The 8,480-nt window shown below is 37.2% G+C and overlaps 1 pseudogene; it reads left to right on the top strand.

The window, feature by feature from the left end:
* LOC108102457 lies at positions 1 to 452 on the top strand (annotated as a pseudogene).
* The last annotated feature ends 8,028 nt before the right edge of the window (positions 453 to 8,480 follow it).

The raw sequence follows: 8,480 nt of genomic DNA, 5'->3' as shown, positions 1-8,480 counted from the left end.
ATGAATTTCTTGAGAATTGCAAATTCTCATGTTCCAAAAAACTCCATTACCTAGGTACTAGTCTCAATGTGCAGGTGCTCCACATTTATGGGCTTGTTCACATGGTTAGTGTACACAGTCTTTGGGGCCCCAAAAGTTTTCCTTCCGTCCGCTCTGGCTGCCATTTTGGCGGCTGCTTTTCCTAGGAAGCTACTGCTGTACGGTGCCAGCCTTTTATGCCGGACTGATAATGTTCCTGCTGCAGTTCTTCGTTCCATCATCTTTTGAATGTGCCATATATGCGGATCTTAAAGGTGGTGGACATCCCTATCTGAATGGTTTGGCTATAGCTGGCTGCATGTATTAGAGCGGTTGGCAGGCCTAATGCTTTGCTTCTTCATCGGTATTTTCTGGCCATGCGCAGCCATCAAGAGCCCAGGAACAGTACGGCTGAGGAGACGAAAACCACGTGAGTTGACATGGAATAGATTTAGGTTGGAGCTTTTCTTAACAATTGTTGATAATTTCTCAGTTCCTGCCCATTATGTTTGGAAATTAATTATTATTTGAATTAAAATGCTTAAGTCTCAGCAACCGATCTTAATGTTTTTAAATAAAATATGTACCTCAAGTTGTTTGAAGTCGCGAATCATTTCCAAAGCATTTAAGTACCGATATCGTGTTCGCTACTTAAATACAAACTGTGTTTGCAAAAATAGTTATATGCTAACTGTAAAAAAATAAAAAAAAGTATCGCCTGCAACATCTGAGCAAGTGAAGAATAAAGGACAAGCATCCTAACATAGCAGATCAACCATTTTCTAGTATCAGACCGTTAATCCCATATAGAAACAAAGCGTCGATGTCGTTAGGCTCTGACAGCTAAGAACCACTCACTATTAACGATAAGTTCAATCCAAATACTAAAATTTATTCATTATTATTATTTATTTATTAATTATTTATTACGATGTTTAAGGACAACAACAAGGGCATTATTATGTACGATCCGATGCGTATCAGTTTTTTTAAAAGAGAATAAAATAACAGATTCTACCAGCTTACAGCCGACAGAAACTTCCGATTGGTCGTTAGTTTTTACTTAAGTTTACTCATGAGTTAAAAATGTATCCTTCAAAAAATTATTAAGACTCCGAAGGTGTTAATGTATTTCCAATCTGAAAGTATCAGTGAACTGTTTGTTATTGACTTCAAATATTTTATTTATTGAGACACTGATATTTATGGTTGAGCCTTGGTTCAAGGTGATTCAAAAGATCGGGCAAGTCGTTGTCGTAGTTTGGGTTATCCTTGGGCGATTTTAGATTTTCAAAAGAAGCGAACAATTCTTGCTCAGATTCCACTGTTTCTTTGCTTAAACTGATGTTAACCTTTTTGGCATTAAGTAATAAATCGTCATAGATGATCGTCATTCCTTGAAAAATCGTACTGAGCATTTTAAGGTATTGAGCTTTAACAATGTTATCAACGGCCGCTAAAGCGGTCTTGTTCTGTATAATCTTGTGTGCCTCATAATCGTCGATTCCAAAAAGCGCTTGGCTGTTATTTGCATTGACTGTAATGTTTACCATTTCTCGAAACTCATCTGCGAAATATTTCTCTGCATTGGATAGAAATTCAAAGTTAGCACCAGCAATGACTGCAAACATTTGCATTCCAATTCTTTGAAAAGAACCCACAAAGTTACACAGTATCTTTTTATCCGCCTCGGGCAAGATGACAATCGGAGGGAGAGGCGTGGTCGTCATATAATATTCATACCAGTTTATCGAAGAGGAACTCTGTCCGGAGCCTTTTGAATCATTTAATTGGTCATCGTCTGCAATTACTGATGTTGTACTGTCTACTTCATTCGACGGTGAAGTTTCCAAGTCCGTTGGAGCGCCGCATGTAGAGCTCTGAAATAAAATTAAAGTAAAGTAAAGTAAGTAATAACTATTAAAAATTTACCAACAAAGCTGCAGCTGTAATCAAAAAGAAACGCATTTTGCAAAAAAACGATTTATAACTGTCAAGCTAGCATAAAGCATCACAGTACTTATAGGGAAATTTGCATTGGAAAATATATGCACATCAGTCCTGTTTTGATAAAGCTAGTTTTATCAACTGCATTAGAAAAGAATATATATGCAGAAATATATGCATATCAGTCCTGTTTTAATAAAGCTAGTTTTATCAACTGCAATAGAAAAACATTTAAAATGAAAGTTCAACGGAAAGTTTAGAAAATAAAAGGGAGTTGCAATCTTAATGCTCTGGCGTTGGTCGTTGGCAACCTTTTGTGCTTTTCTTAAGTGACGAATGAATGGAACCTTTCGTGCTCTGATCAGTATTCCTTAATAACGCCTTGAAGGAACGCCAGCAAAAAGATGTTCAAAGGAAAAGTTTTTGAAAAAAGAAACCGAAAGAAAAGAACTCAATATCATTGAAAAAAGAAGGAACAGTAGCTCAAAATTCTGAAGCAAGCCAGGAAAGAGAAGGGGTTTAAGCAAAAAGAATGTCAAAACCCTACATGCATAATGCGAACTTTCTATCACTTATAGTTACCAAGATATCAGCTTTTCTAGAAAATGCACTTGGTGGGCGAATGGGTGGGTGTGGCAGAATAATAGTACTAGCTTAAGATGCGCTGGCATCCCAAGACTATACATGCTGAATTTCAACTTTCTAGCTCTTATAGCTACTGAGATTTAAGCGATTTTAGTTTTTCGTGATTTGTGGGCGTTAGAGTAGGCGTGACAGGATGCTGTAATAAGCTTGCCCTGTCCAGGGACCTTAAGAACGGGTATAAAAAGAAGAATTGAAAATGAAACCTAACGAGTAAAAGACCAAAATATTTTGCAAAATAATGAACGAATAAAAATGGGAGTTAATTGAATATGGGAAATTATCGATTGAAAATAGAAAAAGTGTTAAATGATCATTAGGAGGATGGAACGGTATTTGGCAGGCAAGACAGATAATGAAAAGAGAATACTAGGTGGAACACGAGACAAGACAGTTCGCGGTAGCATCGTAAAATTTGTATCACTTCTATTTACCGAGATATCATCCATTCTACAAAAAGCGAAAACCGTCTTTCGAGTTTGGTGGGCGTAAGAGTGGGCGTGGCCAGATAATGGTAACTCTTTAAGATGCGTTGGCATCTCAAGATTATACATATTTAATGCTTTTTTAGCTCTAATAGTTCCTAAGCTTTAGCGATTTTAGCATCTCACTAACCTAAGATATATTAAGTTAAGAATTAATAAAAAATACTTAAGAACTGGTAGCAACGAAAATAATGCGCATTATATGATGGCTCTATAAACCTAAACCTAAAAACCTTAAACTTTTCCGTCTTTGCTATCGTTTGGAGAATCTACTGAAAGTACGGATCAGTACATTGCCGATATTTTTGCTCAGTTTTTTCAAACCACTCACTCACCTTTAATAACAACCACACAATCTTACGCTTCTGATATCCCCCTGTTCAATCTCATCTCTCAAACTACTTTGTCGGTATGTGGAATTATAAAGGATCTTCAGAATGTGAAATCGGTATTTTCGCCGAGTCCAGACGGGGTATCGGACTGCGTTCTTAGGTCCTGGACAAACCTCTTCTAAAATTATTTAATTGTTCTTTGGAAATATCCACGAAATATCCTCGACTAAAAATATAATTCAACCAAAACAATTCCTAGAGCTAAATCAGAAACTGTTTTGTCCAGCTTTCGACCGCTACTCTTCCCCTATAATCTGTTGTGGCCGAAATCGGAAATGTAATTTTTGGCCAAATTTAAGCTTTTTGACAGGTAGGGGGCCGAACTCGGCAAGTTAAGCAAAATTTTAAACGCAAAACCACAAAATGCTAATTTTTCTTGGTTTTTATGGCATAATTCAGCCAAAACAAGTCATAGAGCTAAGTCAAAGACTGTTTTGTGCAGCTTTCGACCGCATATTTTACCCCATAAACTGTTGTGGCCGATTTCGGAAATTTAATTTTTGGACAAATTTTAACTTTTTTGAAGGTCGGTGGTCATAATTTTTTGCAAAAAACGCCAAACCACAAAATGCTAATTTTTCTTGGTTTTTATGCCATAATTCAGCCAAAACAAGTCCTAGAGCTAAGTCAAAGACTGTTTTGTGCAGCTTTCGACCGCATATTTTACCCCATAAACTGCTGTGGCCGCATTCGGAAATTTAATTTTTTGCCAAATTTTAGCTTTTTTGATAGGTTGGGGGTCATAATTTTTTGCAAAAAACGCCAAACCACAAAATGGTAATTTTTCTGGGTTTTTATGCCATAATTCAGCCAAAACAAGTCCTAGAGCTAAGTCATAGACTCTTTTGACGAGCTTTCGACTGCATCTTTTACCCCATAAACTGCTGTGGCCGCATTCGGAAATTTAATTTTTTGCCAAATTTTAGCTTTTCTGATAGGTTGGGGGTCATAAATTTTTGCAAAAAACGCCAAACCACAAAATCCTAATTTTTCTGGGTTTTTATGCCATAATTCAGCCAAAACAAGTCCTAGAGCTAAGTCAAAGACTCCTTTGTCGAGCTTTCGACTGCATCTTTTACCCCATAAACTGCTGTGGCCGCATTCGGAAATTAAATTTTTTGCCAAATTTTAGCTTTTTTGGTAGGTTGGGGGTCATACATTTTTGCAAAACATGCCAAACCCCAAATTGCACATTTTTCTTGGTTTTTATGCCATAATTCAGCCAAAACCAGTCCTAGAGCTAAGTCAAAGACTGGACAAATTTAAGCTTTTTTGGCAGGTCGGGGTCATCAATTTTTGCAAAAAACGCCGAACCAATTTTTCTTGGTTTTTATGCCATAATTCAGCCAAAACAAGTCCTAGAGCTAAGTCAAAGACTGTTTTGTGCACCTTTCGACTGCATCTTTTACCCCATAAACTGTTGTGAACGATTTCGGAAATTTAATTTTTGGACAAAGTTTAACTTTTTTGAAGGTCGGGGGTCATAATTTTTTGCAAAAAACGCCAAACCACAAAATGCTAATTTTTCTTGTTTTTTATGCCATAATTCAGCCAAAACAAGTCCTAGAGCTAAGTCAAAGACTGTTTTGTGCAGCTTTCGACTGCATCTTCCACCCCATAAACTGTTGTGGCCGCATTCGGAAATTAAATTTTTTGCCAAATTTTAGCTTTTTTGATAGGTTGGGGGTCATAATTTTTTGCAAAAAACGCCAAACCACAATATGCAAATTTTTCTTGGCTTTTATGCCATAATTCAGCCAAAACCAGTCCTAGAGCTAAGTCAAAGACTGGACAAATTTAAGCTTTTTGACAGGTCAGGGTCATCAATTTTGCCAAAAACGCCAAACCACAAAATGCTAATTTTTCTTGTTTTTTATGCCATAATTCAGCCAAAACAAGTCCTAGAGTTAGCCAAAACAAGTCCTAGAGTTAAGTCAAAGACTGTTTTGTGCAGTTTTCGACCGCATCTTTTTCCCCATAAACTGATGTGGCCGCATTCGGAAATTTAATTTTTGGACAAATTTTAGCTTTTTTGACAGGTCGGGGGTCATCAATTTTTGCAAAGAACGCCAAACCACAAAATGCTAATTTCTTATGGTTTTTATGCCATAATTCAGCCAAAACAAGTCCTAGAGCTAAGTCAAAGACTGTTTTGCGCAGCTTTCGACCATCTTTTTCCCCATAAACTGTTGGCCGCATTCGGAAATTTAATTTTTAGCCAAATTTTAGCTTTTTTGACTGGTCGGGGGTCATAAATTTTTGCAAAGAACGCCAAACCACAAAATGCTAATTTTTTTTGGTTTTTATGGCATAATTCAGCCAAAACAAGTCATAGAGCTAAGTCAAAGACTGTTTTGTGCAGCTTTCGACCGCATATTTTACCCCATAAACTGTTGTGGCCGATTTCGGAAATTTAATTTTTGGACAAATTTTAACTTTTGAAGGTCGGTGGTCATAATTTTTTGCAAAAACGCCAAACCACAAAATGCTAATTTTTCTTGGTTTTTATGCCATAATTCAGCCAAAACAAGTCCTAGAGAGCTAAGTCAAAGACTGTTTTGTGCAGCTTTCGACCGCATATTTTACCCCATAAACTGCTGTGGCCGCATTCGAAATTTAATTTTTTGCCAAATTTTAGCTTTTTTGATAGGTTGGGGGTCATAATTTTTTGCAAAAAACGCCAAACCACAAAATGGTAATTTTTCTGGGTTTTTATGCCATAATTCAGCCAAAACAAGTCCTAGAGCTAAGTCATAGACTCTTTTGACGAGCTTTCGACTGCATCTTTTACCCCATAAACTGCTGTGGCCGCATTCGGAAATTTAATTTTTGCCAAATTTAGCTTTTCTGATAGGTTGGGGGTCATAAATTTTTGGAAAAAACGCCAAACCACAAAATCCAATTTTTCTGGGGTTTTATGCCATAATTCAGCCAAAACAAGTCCTAGAGCTAAGTCAAAAGACTCCTTTTGTCGAGCTTTCGACTGCATCTTTTACCCCTCATAAACTGCTGTGCCGCATTCGGAAATTAAATTTTTGCCAAATTTTAGCTTTTTGTAGGTTGGGGGTCATACATTTTTGCAAAACATGCCAAACCCCAAATTGCACATTTTCTTGGTTTTTTTATGCCATAATTCAGCCAAAACCAGTCCTAGAGCTAAGTCAAAAGACTGGACAAATTTAAGCTTTTTGGCAGGTCGGGGTCATCAATTTTTGCAAAAAACGCCGAACCAATTTTCTTGGTTTTTATGCCATAATTCAGCCAAAACAAGTCCTAGAGCTAAGTCAAAGACTGCTTTTGTGCACCTTTCGACTGCATCTTTACCCCATAAACTGTTGTGAACGATTTCGAAATTTAATTTTTGGACAAAGTTTAACTTTTGAAGGTCGGGGGTCCATAATTTTTGAAAAAAAAACGCCAAACCACAAAATGCTAATTTTTCTTGTTTTTATGCCATGAATTCAGCCAAAACAAGTCCTAGAGCTAAGTCAAAGACTGTTTTGTGCGCTTTCGACTGCATCTTCCACCCATAAACTGTTGTGGCCAGTCCAGAAATTAAATTTTTGCCGCCAAATTTTTAGCTTTTGATAGGTTGGGGGTCATAATTTTTTGCAAAAACGCCAAACCACAATATGCAAATTTTTCCTCTTGGCTTTTTATGCCATAATTCAGCCAAAACCAGTCCTAGAGCTAAAGTCAAAGACTGGACAAATTTAAACTTTTGACAGGTCGGGGTCATCAATTTTTGCCAAAAACACCAAACCACAAAATGCTATTTTCCTTGTTTTTAATGCCCTAATTCGAGCCAAAACAAGTCCTAGAGTTAGCCAAAAACAAGTCCTAGAGTTAAGTCCAAAGACTGTTTTTGTGCAGTTTTCGACCATCTTTTCCCCATAAACTGATGTGGCCGCATTCAGAGAATTTAATTTTTGGACAAAGTTACAGCTTTTTGACAGGTCGGGGGTCATCAATTTTTGCAAAGAACGCCAAACCACAAAATGCTAATTTCTTATGGTTTTTTTTTATGCCATGAATTCAGCCAAAACAAGTCCTAGAGCTAAGTCAAAGAACTGTTTTGCGCAACTTTCGGTCCCATCTTTTTCCCCATAAGCTGTTGTTGCCCGCATTCGGAAATTTAATTTTTAGCCAGATTAGCAAGCTCTTTGATGGGTCAGGCGGTCACGGTAAATTTTTTGCAAAAAACGGCAGAACCACAAGAAAATGCTAATTTTTCTTGGTTTATATGCCCATGAGCCAGCCAAAACAAGTCCTAGAGGCTAAGTCAAAAGGCTGTTTTGTGCAGCTTTCGACCGCATATTTTACCCCGTAAGCTGTTGTAGCCGATTGCGGGAAATTTAATTTTGGACAAATTTTAACTTTTTGAAGGTCGGGGCATAGTTTTGCAAAAAACGCCAAACCACAATGCTAAATTTTCTTGGTTTTAAGCCATCTAATTCAGCCAAAACAAATCCTAGGAAGCTAAGTCAAAGACGCTGTTTGTTGCAACTTTCGACCTGTACCCAGAAACTGTTATTATTGTTCAGAGAGCTAATTTGGACAAATCTTAACTTTTTGAAGATCGAGGGGTCATAATTTTTTAAACGCCAAACCATCACTAATTTTCTTGGAACATGCCATAATTCAGCGGCAAAACAGGATCTGAAACCTCAGGGTGGTCAGAATTTGTTTTTGGGCGGCTTTCGGCCGCATATTTTACCCCATAACTGTTGTAGTGATTTCGGAAATTTAATTTTGGACAACTTTTTGAAGGTCGGGGAGTCATAATTTTTGCAGCTCATAACCACAAATGCTAATTTTCTTGGTTTTTATGCCATAATTCAGCCAAAACAAGTCCTAAAAAGCTAAGTCCAAGACTGTTTTTGTGCAGCGACCACATATTTTACCCATAAACTGTTGTGTGAGTGGAAATTTAATTTTGGACAAATTACAGCGCTGTGCTAGTCAGGGATCATCCAATTTTTGCAAACTTCCAAAC

This window comes from Drosophila eugracilis, unplaced genomic scaffold (genome assembly GCF_018153835.1).
Source record: "Drosophila eugracilis isolate 14026-0451.02 unplaced genomic scaffold, ASM1815383v1 contig_440, whole genome shotgun sequence".
Lineage (NCBI taxonomy): Eukaryota > Metazoa > Arthropoda > Insecta > Diptera > Drosophilidae > Drosophila > Drosophila eugracilis.
Note: the sequence above shows the minus strand (reverse complement) of the source record. Positions and strands in the feature narration are given on the sequence as shown.